General features: G+C 43.2%; 8 pseudogenes; all 8 read right to left on the bottom strand.

Moving 5' to 3' along the window:
* Positions 1–1,195: 1,195 nt before the first annotated feature.
* Positions 1,196–1,459, bottom strand: LOC130290119 (U2 spliceosomal RNA; annotated as a pseudogene).
* A 1,464-nt stretch (positions 1,460–2,923) lies between these two features.
* LOC130285661 (U2 spliceosomal RNA) lies at positions 2,924–3,187 on the bottom strand (annotated as a pseudogene).
* Positions 3,188–4,654: 1,467 nt separating this feature from the next.
* Positions 4,655–4,918, bottom strand: LOC130285660 (U2 spliceosomal RNA; annotated as a pseudogene).
* A 1,464-nt stretch (positions 4,919–6,382) lies between these two features.
* Positions 6,383–6,646, bottom strand: LOC130287681 (U2 spliceosomal RNA; annotated as a pseudogene).
* A 1,464-nt stretch (positions 6,647–8,110) lies between these two features.
* LOC130289892 (U2 spliceosomal RNA) lies at positions 8,111–8,374 on the bottom strand (annotated as a pseudogene).
* A 1,447-nt stretch (positions 8,375–9,821) lies between these two features.
* LOC130285659 (U2 spliceosomal RNA) lies at positions 9,822–10,085 on the bottom strand (annotated as a pseudogene).
* A 1,464-nt stretch (positions 10,086–11,549) lies between these two features.
* LOC130290108 (U2 spliceosomal RNA) lies at positions 11,550–11,813 on the bottom strand (annotated as a pseudogene).
* A 1,463-nt stretch (positions 11,814–13,276) lies between these two features.
* LOC130285657 (U2 spliceosomal RNA) lies at positions 13,277–13,540 on the bottom strand (annotated as a pseudogene).
* Between the last annotated feature and the right edge of the window lie 1,433 nt (positions 13,541–14,973).

The raw sequence follows: 14,973 nt of genomic DNA, 5'->3' as shown, positions 1-14,973 counted from the left end.
CCTCTTGCATATAAGACAATATTTCAGATCTGCATATGAAAACAACACGCCTACCTTTGTTGCACATAGCTGCCTGCCTGTCTCTAGTTACCCCACTGGCTGTAGCTGCGTCCCTTCCGACATGGAATAACACCAACTGTAACGATAAACTGAAAATTAACAGTATAAACCTGCATCATTTTGGACTCTGGTATTTGCTGAATCCGGGTGACCTGACAATCGATGGTGGTGCCGCTGGTGATTCTGGCCTTCTTGGAATCTGTTGGGCCTATGTGTTAGCTCACACATCACTTGGGTATCCATGGTAACTACCACAACATGGTCATCTGCAGTTTACATCTAGCCCGTGGCATTGAATGGCATTTTAAAAGTGCTAAGGGTCCTGGTGCAATAATGAGAATCAGCCTCAACGGCTTTGTAGATTGCACTCATGTCAGCAACTCCATATACATTTTTTTTTCTTCATGCTTCTTTCTTCATCCTTTTTTCTTTCTGTCATTCAGACTTTCATTCATTCGATCTCTCTCACTCACTTGCTTTAACTCATTTGTTCTCACTCACTCACTCACTCAATCACTCACTCACTCATTCACTCTCACTCACTCTCACTCTCTCACTCACTCGCTCACTAAGTCAGTCTCTCTCTCTCTCTCTCTTTTTCTTTTTATATATATTTTTTTCCGTCTTCTTCTTCTTCTTCTTCAGACCCTGTCATAGCACTAATGCCTTTCCAATACCACCAGCAGATGGAGACACTCCATTGCAACATTGGTTGTGAGCAGCAGTTTCTAAAAACAAATGCCTCATGGCGGATTTCCCATCCATCAATGGATGGTAAATTTTGTTTTTATCATTCACTGACCACAGAAACCAATGCATGGTCAAGCAACAGCAATGACACACCCTTGTGTATAGGCATGAGACCCTCATGTCATTTAACAGGATTCAGCACCACCCACAAGACAGCTACCTGTCATGTCATGTCAAACCTGCACAGGTGTGCTAGATTATTATTATTTAGTTTTATTTTATTTTTTTACACCAATCAGTGTGCAAACATGGTCATTAAAACGCTAAATGAATAGACGTTCATAAACCAGTCAGTGCAACTCATCATTTTGGTCTCCAATTCTCAAACTCAAATTCTCACCCACGGAGGATTAAATGAGAATCTTTCTTGTTTAACACTGGAATGGGGTGGTGCACTGTTCACTACCCGAAGATACTGCCACATCGGGTCAATGCATAGGGCGACAGAAGCAAGCTTCCAAATCAGCTCCCTTTCTCAAAAATCCATTTAATTTATGGTCCCCAGATAGGGAACGTATGTATCAGTATGTGCTCACAAGTCACCCAAGTGCAAGTATTCACACAAAAAAAAACGTGCCTCAGGATGCAATCTGTCGCAAGATCCTTTCTTTTTTTACACTTGATCTAAGCCAAAAGGCCTAGAGGGGATAACCGGGAAAGGGGTGGACCCAACCATGTCCCCTTCATGAGCACTCACATTACTCATAGGAATGGAAGGAAGGCTGGCAGCCAACCAGCCTCCCATACACTTTCTGGGTGGGTGGCAGTCAGCCACCCATACATACATACAGCACAGGCTAAACCCACATCATCACTTAAAAAAAGGACAGGCGACCATTGCACTCTGATGGAGCATTTAGCAATGCAATCCATAGCCTGGCTTTTGCCTGAACCCCCATCACTCCTCCTCTTGCATATAAGACAATATTTCAGATCTGCATATGAAAACAACACGCCTACCTTTGTTGCACATAGCTGCCTGCCTGTCTCTAGTTACCCCACTGGCTGTAGCTGCGTCCCTTCCGACATGGAATAACACCAACTGTAACGATAAACTGAAAATTAACAGTATAAACCTGCATCATTTTGGACTCTGGTATTTGCTGAATCCGGGTGACCTGACAATCGATGGTGGTGCCGCTGGTGATTCTGGCCTTCTTGGAATCTGTTGGGCGTATGTGTTAGCTCACACATCACTTGGGTATCCATGGTAACTACCACAACATGGTCATCTGCAGTTTACATCTAGCCCGTGGCATTGAATGGCATTTTAAAAGTGCTAAGGGTCCTGGTGCAATAATCCTCCCATGAGGATCAGCCTCAACGGCTTTGTAGATTGCACTCATGTCAGCAACTCCATATACATTTTTTTTTCTTCATGCTTCTTTCTTCATCCTTTTTTCTTTCTGTCATTCAGACTTTCATTCATTCGATCTCTCTCACTCACTTGCTTTAACTCATTTGTTCTCACTCACTCACTCACTCACTCAATCACTCACTCACTCATTCACTCTCACTCACTCTCACTCTCTCACTCACTCGCTCACTAAGTCAGTCTCTCTCTCTCTCTCTCTTTTTCTTTTTATATATATTTTTTTCCGTCTTCTTCTTCTTCTTCTTCAGACCCTGTCATAGCACTAATGCCTTTCCAATACCACCAGCAGATGGAGACACTCCATTGCAACATTGGTTGTGAGCAGCAGTTTCTAAAAACAAATGCCTCATGGCGGATTTCCCATCCATCAATGGATGGTAAATTTTGTTTTTATCATTCACTGACCACAGAAACCAATGCATGGTCAAGCAACAGCAATGACACACCCTTGTGTATAGGCATGAGACCCTCATGTCATTTAACAGGATTCAGCACCACCCACAAGACAGCTACCTGTCATGTCATGTCAAACCTGCACAGGTGTGCTAGATTATTATTATTTAGTTTTATTTTATTTTTTTACACCAATCAGTGTGCAAACATGGTCATTAAAACGCTAAATGAATAGACGTTCATAAACCAGTCAGTGCAACTCATCATTTTGGTCTCCAATTCTCAAACTCAAATTCTCACCCACGGAGGATTAAATGAGAATCTTTCTTGTTTAACACTGGAATGGGGTGGTGCACTGTTCACTACCCGAAGATACTGCCACATCGGGTCAATGCATAGGGCGACAGAAGCAAGCTTCCAAATCAGCTCCCTTTCTCAAAAATCCATTTAATTTATGGTCCCCAGATAGGGAACGTATGTATCAGTATGTGCTCACAAGTCACCCAAGTGCAAGTATTCACACAAAAAAAAACGTGCCTCAGGATGCGATCTGTCGCAAGATCCTTTCTTTTTTTACACTTGATCTAAGCCAAAAGGCCTAGAGGGGATAACCGGGAAAGGGGTGGACCCAACCATGTCCCCTTCATGAGCACTCACATTACTCATAGGAATGGAAGGAAGGCTGGCAGCCAACCAGCCTCCCATACACTTTCTGGGTGGGTGGCAGTCAGCCACCCATACATACATACAGCACAGGCTAAACCCACATCATCACTTAAAAAAAGGACAGGCGACCATTGCACTCTGATGGAGCATTTAGCAATGCAATCCATAGCCTGGCTTTTGCCTGAACCCCCATCACTCCTCCTCTTGCATATAAGACAATATTTCAGATCTGCATATGAAACAACACGCCTACCTTTGTTGCACATAGCTGCCTGCCTGTCTCTAGTTACCCCACTGGCTGTAGCTGCGTCCCTTCCGACATGGAATAACACCAACTGTAACGATAAACTGAAAATTAACAGTATAAACCTGCATCATTTTGGACTCTGGTATTTGCTGAATCCGGGTGACCTGACAATCGATGGTGGTGCCGCTGGTGATTCTGGCCTTCTTGGAATCCGTTGGGCCTATGTGTTAGCTTACACATCACTTGGGTATCCATGGTAACTACCACAACATGGTCATCTGCAGTTTACATCTAGCCCGTGGCATTGAATGGCATTTTAAAAGTGCTAAGGGTCCTGGTGCAATAATCCTCCCATGAGGATCAGCCTCAACGGCTTTGTAGATTGCACTCATGTCAGCAACTCCATATACATTTTTTTTTCTTCATGCTTCTTTCTTCATCCTTTTTTCTTTCTGTCATTCAGACTTTCATTCATTCGATCTCTCTCACTCACTTGCTTTAACTCATTTGTTCTCACTCACTCACTCACTCACTCACTCAATCACTCACTCACTCATTCACTCTCACTCACTCTCACTCTCTCACTCACTCGCTCACTAAGTCAGTCTCTCTCTCTCTCTCTCTTTTTCTTTTTATATATATTTTTTTCCGTCTTCTTCTTCTTCTTCTTCAGACCCTGTCATAGCACTAATGCCTTTCCAATACCACCAGCAGATGGAGACACTCCATTGCAACATTGGTTGTGAGCAGCAGTTTCTAAAAACAAATGCCTCATGGCGGATTTCCCATCCATCAATGGATGGTAAATTTTGTTTTTATCATTCACTGACCACAGAAACCAATGCATGGTCAAGCAACAGCAATGACACACCCTTGTGTATAGGCATGAGACCCTCATGTCATTTAACAGGATTCAGCACCACCCACAAGACAGCTACCTGTCATGTCATGTCAAACCTGCACAGGTGTGCTAGATTATTATTATTTAGTTTTATTTTATTTTTTTACACCAATCAGTGTGCAAACATGGTCATTAAAACGCTAAATGAATAGACGTTCATAAACCAGTCAGTGCAACTCATCATTTTGGTCTCCAATTCTCAAACTCAAATTCTCACCCACGGAGGATTAAATGAGAATCTTTCTTGTTTAACACTGGAATGGGGTGGTGCACTGTTCACTACCCGAAGATACTGCCACATCGGGTCAATGCATAGGGCGACAGAAGCAAGCTTCCAAATCAGCTCCCTTTCTCAAAAATCCATTTAATTTATGGTCCCCAGATAGGGAACGTATGTATCAGTATGTGCTCACAAGTCACCCAAGTGCAAGTATTCACACAAAAAAAAACGTGCCTCAGGATGCGATCTGTCGCAAGATCCTTTCTTTTTTTACACTTGATCTAAGCCAAAAGGCCTAGAGGGGATAACCGGGAAAGGGGTGGACCCAACCATGTCCCCTTCATGAGCACTCACATTACTCATAGGAATGGAAGGAAGGCTGGCAGCCAACCAGCCTCCCATACACTTTCTGGGTGGGTGGCAGTCAGCCACCCATACATACATACAGCACAGGCTAAACCCACATCATCACTTAAAAAAAGGACAGGCGACCATTGCACTCTGATGGAGCATTTAGCAATGCAATCCATAGCCTGGCTTTTGCCTGAACCCCCATCACTCCTCCTCTTGCATATAAGACAATATTTCAGATCTGCATATGAAAACAACACGCCTACCTTTGTTGCACATAGCTGCCTGCCTGTCTCTAGTTACCCCACTGGCTGTAGCTGCGTCCCTTCCGACATGGAATAACACCAACTGTAACGATAAACTGAAAATTAACAGTATAAACCTGCATCATTTTGGACTCTGGTATTTGCTGAATCCGGGTGACCTGACAATCGATGGTGGTGCCGCTGGTGATTCTGGCCTTCTTGGAATCTGTTGGGCCTATGTGTTAGCTCACACATCACTTGGGTATCCATGGTAACTACCACAACATGGTCATCTGCAGTTTACATCTAGCCCGTGGCATTGAATGGCATTTTAAAAGTGCTAAGGGTCCTGGTGCAATAATCCTCCCATGAGAATCAGCCTCAACGGCTTTGTAGATTGCACTCATGTCAGCAACTCCATATACATTTTTTTTTCTTCATGCTTCTTTCTTCATCCTTTTTTCTTTCTGTCATTCAGACTTTCATTCATTCGATCTCTCTCACTCACTTGCTTTAACTCATTTGTTCTCACTCACTCACTCACTCACTCAATCACTCACTCACTCATTCACTCTCACTCACTCTCACTCTCTCACTCACTCGCTCACTAAGTCAGTCTCTCTCTCTCTCTCTCTTTTTCTTTTTATATATATTTTTTTCCGTCTTCTTCTTCTTCTTCTTCAGACCCTGTCATAGCACTAATGCCTTTCCAATACCACCAGCAGATGGAGACACTCCATTGCAACATTGGTTGTGAGCAGCAGTTTCTAAAAACAAATGCCTCATGGCGGATTTCCCATCCATCAATGGATGGTAAATTTTGTTTTTATCATTCACTGACCACAGAAACCAATGCATGGTCAAGCAACAGCAATGACACACCCTTGTGTATAGGCATGAGACCCTCATGTCATTTAACAGGATTCAGCACCACCCACAAGACAGCTACCTGTCATGTCATGTCAAACCTGCACAGGTGTGCTAGATTATTATTATTTAGTTTTATTTTATTTTTTTACACCAATCAGTGTGCAAACATGGTCATTAAAACGCTAAATGAATAGACGTTCATAAACCAGTCAGTGCAACTCATCATTTTGGTCTCCAATTCTCAAACTCAAATTCTCACCCACGGAGGATTAAATGAGAATCTTTCTTGTTTAACACTGGAATGGGGTGGTGCACTGTTCACTACCCGAAGATACTGCCACATCGGGTCAATGCATAGGGCGACAGAAGCAAGCTTCCAAATCAGCTCCCTTTCTCAAAAATCCATTTAATTTATGGTCCCCAGATAGGGAACGTATGTATCAGTATGTGCTCACAAGTCACCCAAGTGCAAGTATTCACACAAAAAAAGACGTGCCTCAGGATGCGATCTGTCGCAAGATCCTTTCTTTTTTTACACTTGATCTAAGCCAAAAGGCCTAGAGGGGATAACCGGGAAAGGGGTGGACCCAACCATGTCCCCTTCATGAGCACTCACATTACTCATAGGAATGGAAGGAAGGCTGGCAGCCAACCAGCCTCCCATACACTTTCTGGGTGGGTGGCAGTCAGCCACCCATACATACATACAGCACAGGCTAAACCCACATCATCACTTAAAAAAAGGACAGGCGACCATTGCACTCTGATGGAGCATTTAGCAATGCAATCCATAGCCTGGCTTTTGCCTGAACCCCCATCACTCCTCCTCTTGCATATAAGACAATATTTCAGATCTGCATATGAAAACAACACGCCTACCTTTGTTGCACATAGCTGCCTGCCTGTCTCTAGTTACCCCACTGGCTGTAGCTGCGTCCCTTCCGACATGGAATAACACCAACTGTAACGATAAACTGAAAATTAACAGTATAAACCTGCATCATTTTGGACTCTGGTATTTGCTGAATCCGGGTGACCTGACAATCGATGGTGGTGCCGCTGGTGATTCTGGCCTTCTTGGAATCTGTTGGGCCTATGTGTTAGCTCACACATCACTTGGGCATCCATGGTAACTACCACAACATGGTCATCTGCAGTTTACATCTAGCCCGTGGCATTGAATGGCATTTTAAAAGTGCTAAGGGTCCTGGTGCAATAATCCTCCCATGAGGATCGGCCTCAACGGCTTTGTAGATTGCACTCATGTCAGCAACTCCATATACATTTTTTTTTCTTCATGCTTCTTTCTTCATCCTTTTTTCTTTCTGTCATTCAGACTTTCATTCATTCGATCTCTCTCACTCACTTGCTTTAACTCATTTGTTCTCACTCACTCACTCACTCACTCAATCACTCACTCACTCATTCACTCTCACTCACTCTCACTCTCTCACTCACTCGCTCACTAAGTCAGTCTCTCTCTCTCTCTCTCTTTTTCTTTTTATATATATTTTTTTCCATCTTCTTCTTCTTCTTCTTCAGACCCTGTCATAGCACTAATGCCTTTCCAATACCACCAGCAGATGGAGACACTCCATTGCAACATTGGTTGTGAGCAGCAGTTTCTAAAAACAAATGCCTCATGGCGGATTTCCCATCCATCAATGGATGGTAAATTTTGTTTTTATCATTCACTGACCACAGAAACCAATGCATGGTCAAGCAACAGCAATGACACACCCTTGTGTATAGGCATGAGACCCTCATGTCATTTAACAGGATTCAGCACCACCCACAAGACAGCTACCTGTCATGTCATGTCAAACCTGCACAGGTGTGCTAGATTATTATTATTTAGTTTTATTTTATTTTTTTACACCAATCAGTGTGCAAACATGGTCATTAAAACGCTAAATGAATAGACGTTCATAAACCAGTCAGTGCAACTCATCATTTTGGTCTCCAATTCTCAAACTCAAATTCTCACCCACGGAGGATTAAATGAGAATCTTTCTTGTTTAACACTGGAATGGGGTGGTGCACTGTTCACTACCCGAAGATACTGCCACATCGGGTCAATGCATAGGGCGACAGAAGCAAGCTTCCAAATCAGCTCCCTTTCTCAAAAATCCATTTAATTTATGGTCCCCAGATAGGGAACGTATGTATGAGTATGTGCTCACAAGTCACCCAAGTGCAAGTATTCACACAAAAAAAAACGTGCCTCAGGATGCGATCTGTCGCAAGATCCTTTCTTTTTTTACACTTGATCTAAGCCAAAAGGCCTAGAGGGGATAACCGGGAAAGGGGTGGACCCAACCATGTCCCCTTCATGAGCACTCACATTACTCATAGGAATGGAAGGAAGGCTGGCAGCCAACCAGCCTCCCATACACTTTCTGGGTGGGTGGCAGTCAGCCACCCATACATACATACAGCACAGGCTAAACCCACATCATCACTTAAAAAAAGGACAGGCGACCATTGCACTCTGATGGAGCATTTAGCAATGCAATCCATAGCCTGGCTTTTGCCTGAACCCCCATCACTCCTCCTCTTGCATATAAGACAATATTTCAGATCTGCATATGAAAACAACACGCCTACCTTTGTTGCACATAGCTGCCTGCCTGTCTCTAGTTACCCCACTGGCTGTAGCTGCGTCCCTTCCGACATGGAATAACACCAACTGTAACGATAAACTGAAAATTAACAGTATAAACCTGCATCATTTTGGACTCTGGTATTTGCTGAATCCGGGTGACCTGACAATCGATGGTGGTGCCGCTGGTGATTCTGGCCTTCTTGGAATCTGTTGGGCCTATGTGTTAGCTCACACATCACTTGGGTATCCATGGTAACTACCACAACATGGTCATCTGCAGTTTACATCTAGCCCGTGGCATTGAATGGCATTTTAAAAGTGCTAAGGGTCCTGGTGCAATAATCCTCCCATGAGGATCGGCCTCAACGGCTTTGTAGATTGCACTCATGTCAGCAACTCCATATACATTTTTTTTTCTTCATGCTTCTTTCTTCATCCTTTTTTCTTTCTGTCATTCAGACTTTCATTCATTCGATCTCTCTCACTCACTTGCTTTAACTCATTTGTTCTCACTCACTCACTCACTCACTCAATCACTCATTCACTCTCACTCACTCTCACTCTCTCACTCACTCGCTCACTAAGTCAGTCTCTCTCTCTCTTTTTCTTTTTATATATATTTTTTTCCATCTTCTTCTTCTTCTTCAGACCCTGTCATAGCACTAATGCCTTTCCAATACCACCAGCAGATGGAGACACTCCATTGCAACATTGGTTGTGAGCAGCAGTTTCTAAAAACAAATGCCTCATGGCGGATTTCCCATCCATCAATGGATGGTAAATTTTGTTTTTATCATTCACTGACCACAGAAACCAATGCATGGTCAAGCAACAGCAATGACACACCCTTGTGTATAGGCATGAGACCCTCATGTCATTTAACAGGATTCAGCACCACCCACAAGACAGCTACCTGTCATGTCATGTCAAACCTGCACAGGTGTGCTAGATTATTATTATTTAGTTTTATTTTATTTTTTTACACCAATCAGTGTGCAAACATGGTCATTAAAACGCTAAATGAATAGACGTTCATAAACCAGTCAGTGCAACTCATCATTTTGGTCTCCAATTCTCAAACTCAAATTCTCACCCACGGAGGATTAAATGAGAATCTTTCTTGTTTAACACTGGAATGGGGTGGTGCACTGTTCACTACCCGAAGATACTGCCACATCGGGTCAATGCATAGGGCGACAGAAGCAAGCTTCCAAATCAGCTCCCTTTCTCAAAAATCCATTTAATTTATGGTCCCCAGATAGGGAACGTATGTATCAGTATGTGCTCACAAGTCACCCAAGTGCAAGTATTCACACAAAAAAAAACGTGCCTCAGGATGCGATCTGTCGCAAGATCCTTTCTTTTTTTACACTTGATCTAAGCCAAAAGGCCTAGAGGGGATAACCGGGAAAGGGGTGGACCCAACCATGTCCCCTTCATGAGCACTCACATTACTCATAGGAATGGAAGGAAGGCTGGCAGCCAACCAGCCTCCCATACACTTTCTGGGTGGGTGGCAGTCAGCCACCCATACATACATACAGCACAGGCTAAACCCACATCATCACTTAAAAAAAGGACAGGCGACCATTGCACTCTGATGGAGCATTTAGCAATGCAATCCATAGCCTGGCTTTTGCCTGAACCCCCATCACTCCTCCTCTTGCATATAAGACAATATTTCAGATCTGCATATGAAAACAACACGCCTACCTTTGTTGCACATAGCTGCCTGCCTGTCTCTAGTTACCCCACTGGCTGTAGCTGCGTCCCTTCCGACATGGAATAACACCAACTGTAACGATAAACTGAAAATTAACAGTATAAACCTGCATCATTTTGGACTCTGGTATTTGCTGAATCCGGGTGACCTGACAATCGATGGTGGTGCCGCTGGTGATTCTGGCCTTCTTGGAATCTGTTGGGCCTATGTGTTAGCTCACACATCACTTGGGTATCCATGGTAACTACCACAACATGGTCATCTGCAGTTTACATCTAGCCCGTGGCATTGAATGGCATTTTAAAAGTGCTAAGGGTCCTGGTGCAATAATCCTCCCATGAGAATCAGCCTCAACGGCTTTGTAGATTGCACTCATGTCAGCAACTCCATATACATTTTTTTTTCTTCATGCTTCTTTCTTCATCCTTTTTTCTTTCTGTCATTCAGACTTTCATTCATTCGATCTCTCTCACTCACTTGCTTTAACTCATTTGTTCTCACTCACTCACTCACTCACTCAATCACTCACTCACTCATTCACTCTCACTCACTCTCACTCTCTCACTCACTCGCTCACTAAGTCAGTCTCTCTCTCTCTCTCTCTTTTTCTTTTTATATATATTTTTTTCCGTCTTCTTCTTCTTCTTCTTCAGACCCTGTCATAGCACTAATGCCTTTCCAATACCACCAGCAGATGGAGACACTCCATTGCAACATTGGTTGTGAGCAGCAGTTTCTAAAAACAAATGCCTCATGGCGGATTTCCCATCCATCAATGGATGGTAAATTTTGTTTTTATCATTCACTGACCACAGAAACCAATGCATGGTCAAGCAACAGCAATGACACACCCTTGTGTATAGGCATGAGACCCTCATGTCATTTAACAGGATTCAGCACCACCCACAAGACAGCTACCTGTCATGTCATGTCAAACCTGCACAGGTGTGCTAGATTATTATTATTTAGTTTTATTTTATTTTTTTACACCAATCAGTGTGCAAACATGGTCATTAAAACGCTAAATGAATAGACGTTCATAAACCAGTCAGTGCAACTCATCATTTTGGTCTCCAATTCTCAAACTCAAATTCTCACCCACGGAGGATTAAATGAGAATCTTTCTTGTTTAACACTGGAATGGGGTGGTGCACTGTTCACTACCCGAAGATACTGCCACATCGGGTCAATGCATAGGGCGACAGAAGCAAGCTTCCAAATCAGCTCCCTTTCTCAAAAATCCATTTAATTTATGGTCCCCAGATAGGGAACGTATGTATCAGTATGTGCTCACAAGTCACCCAAGTGCAAGTATTCACACAAAAAAAAACGTGCCTCAGGATGCAATCTGTCGCAAGATCCTTTCTTTTTTTACACTTGATCTAAGCCAAAAGGCCTAGAGGGGATAACCGGGAAAGGGGTGGACCCAACCATGTCCCCTTCATGAGCACTCACATTACTCATAGGAATGGAAGGAAGGCTGGCAGCCAACCAGCCTCCCATACACTTTCTGGGTGGGTGGCAGTCAGCCACCCATACATACATACAGCACAGGCTAAACCCACATCATCACTTAAAAAAAGGACAGGCGACCATTGCACTCTGATGGAGCATTTAGCAATGCAATCCATAGCCTGGCTTTTGCCTGAACCCCCATCACTCCTCCTCTTGCATATAAGACAATATTTCAGATCTGCATATGAAAACAACACGCCTACCTTTGTTGCACATAGCTGCCTGCCTGTCTCTAGTTACCCCACTGGCTGTAGCTGCGTCCCTTCCGACATGGAATAACACCAACTGTAACGATAAACTGAAAATTAACAGTATAAACCTGCATCATTTTGGACTCTGGTATTTGCTGAATCCGGGTGACCTGACAATCGATGGTGGTGCCGCTGGTGATTCTGGCCTTCTTGGAATCTGTTGGGCCTATGTGTTAGCTCACACATCACTTGGGTATCCATGGTAACTACCACAACATGGTCATCTGCAGTTTACATCTAGCCTGTGGCATTGAATGGCATTTTAAAAGTGCTAAGGGTCCTGGTGCAATAATCCTCCCATGAGGATCAGCCTCAACGGCTTTGTAGATTGCACTCATGTCAGCAACTCCATATACATTTTTTTTTCTTCATGCTTCTTTCTTCATCCTTTTTTCTTTCTGTCATTCAGACTTTCATTCATTCGATCTCTCTCACTCACTTGCTTTAACTCATTTGTTCTCACTCACTCACTCACTCACTCAATCACTCACTCACTCATTCACTCTCACTCACTCTCACTCTCTCACTCACTCGCTCACTAAGTCAGTCTCTCTCTCTCTCTCTCTTTTTCTTTTTATATATATTTTTTTCCGTCTTCTTCTTCTTCTTCTTCAGACCCTGTCATAGCACTAATGCCTTTCCAATACCACCAGCAGATGGAGACACTCCATTGCAACATTGGTTGTGAGCAGCAGTTTCTAAAAACAAATGCCTCATGGCGGATTTCCCATCCATCAATGATGGTAAATTTTGTTTTTATCATTCACTGACCACAGAAACCAATGCATGGTCAAGCAACAGCAATGACACACCCTTGTGTATAGGCATGAGACCCTCATGTCATTTAACAGGATTCAGCACCACCCACAAGACAGCTACCTGTCATGTCATGTCAAACCTGCACAGGTGTGCTAGATTATTATTATTTAGTTTTATTTTATTTTTTTACACCAATCAGTGTGCAAACATGGTCATTAAAACGCTAAATGAATAGACGTTCATAAACCAGTCAGTGCAACTCATCATTTTGGTCTCCAATTCTCAAACTCAAATTCTCACCCACGGAGGATTAAATGAGAATCTTTCTTGTTTAACACTGGAATGGGGTGGTGCACTGTTCACTACCCGAAGATACTGCCACATCGGGTCAATGCATAGGGCGACAGAAGCAAGCTTCCAAATCAGCTCCCTTTCTCAAAAATCCATTTAATTTATGGTCCCCAGATAGGGAACGTATGTATCAGTATGTGCTCACAAGTCACCCAAGTGCAAGTATTCACACAAAAAAAAACGTGCCTCAGGATGCGATCTGTCGCAAGATCCTTTCTTTTTTTACACTTGATCTAAGCCAAAAGGCCTAGAGGGGATAACCGGGAAAGGGGTGGACCCAACCATGTCCCCTTCATGAGCACTCACATTACTCATAGGAATGGAAGGAAGGCTGGCAGCCAACCAGCCTCCCATACACTTTCTGGGTGGGTGGCAGTCAGCCACCCATACATACATACAGCACAGGCTAAACCCACATCATCACTTAAAAAAAGGACAGGCGACCATTGCACTCTGATGGAGCATTTAGCAATGCAATCCATAGCCTGGCTTTTGCCTGAACCCCCATCACTCCTCCTCTTGCATATAAGACAATATTTCAGATCTGCATATGAAAACAACACGCCTACCTTTGTTGCACATAGCTGCCTGCCTGTCTCTAGTTACCCCACTGGCTGTAGCTGCGTCCCTTCCGACATGGAATAACACCAACTGTAACGATAAACTGAAAATTAACAGTATAAACTTGCATCATTTTGGACTCTGGTATTTGCTGAATCGGGGTGACCTGACAATCGATGGTGGTGCCGCTGGTGATTCTGGCCTTCTTGGAATCTGTTGGGCCTATGTGTTAGCTCACACATCACTTGGGTATCCATGGTAACTACCACAACATGGTCATCTGCAGTTTACATCTAGCCCGTGGCATTGAATGGCATTTTAAAAGTGCTAAGGGTCCTGGTGCAATAATCCTCCCATGAGGATCAGCCTCAACGGCTTTGTAGATTGCACTCATGTCAGCAACTCCATAAACATTTTTTTTTCTTCATGCTTCTTTCTTCATCCTTTTTTCTTTCTGTCATTCAGACTTTCATTCATTCGATCTCTCTCACTCACTTGCTTTAACTCATTTGTTCTCACTCACTCACTCACTCACTCAATCACTCACTCACTCATTCACTCTCACTCACTCTCACTCGCTCACTAAGTCAGTCTCTCTCTCTTTCTTTTTCTTTTTATATATATTTTTTTCCGTCTTCTTCTTCTTCTTCAGACCCTGTCATAGCACTAATGCCTTTCCAATACCACCAGCAGATGGAGACACTCCATTGCAACATTGGTTGTGAGCAGCAGTTTCTAAAAACAAATGCCTCATGGCGGATTTCCCATCCATCAATGGATGGTAAATTTTGTTTTTATCATTCACTGACCACAGAAACCAATGCATGGTCAAGCAACAGCAATGACACACCCTTGTGTATAGGCATGAGACCCTCACGTCATTTAACAGGATTCAGCACCACCCACAAGACAGCTACCTGTCATGTCATGTCAAACCTGCACAGGTGTGCTAGATTATTATTATTTAGTTTTATTTTATTTTTTTACACCAATCAGTGTGCAAACATGGTCATTAAAACGCTAAATGAATAGACGTTCATAAACCAGTCAGTGCAACTCATCATTTTGGTCTCCAATTCTCAAACTCAAATTCTCACCCACGGAGGATTAAATGAGAATCTTTCTTGTTT

This window comes from Hyla sarda, chromosome 8, assembly GCF_029499605.1.
Source record: "Hyla sarda isolate aHylSar1 chromosome 8, aHylSar1.hap1, whole genome shotgun sequence".
Taxonomy (NCBI): domain Eukaryota; kingdom Metazoa; phylum Chordata; class Amphibia; order Anura; family Hylidae; genus Hyla; species Hyla sarda.
This window is presented reverse-complemented; position numbering and strand designations above follow the sequence as displayed.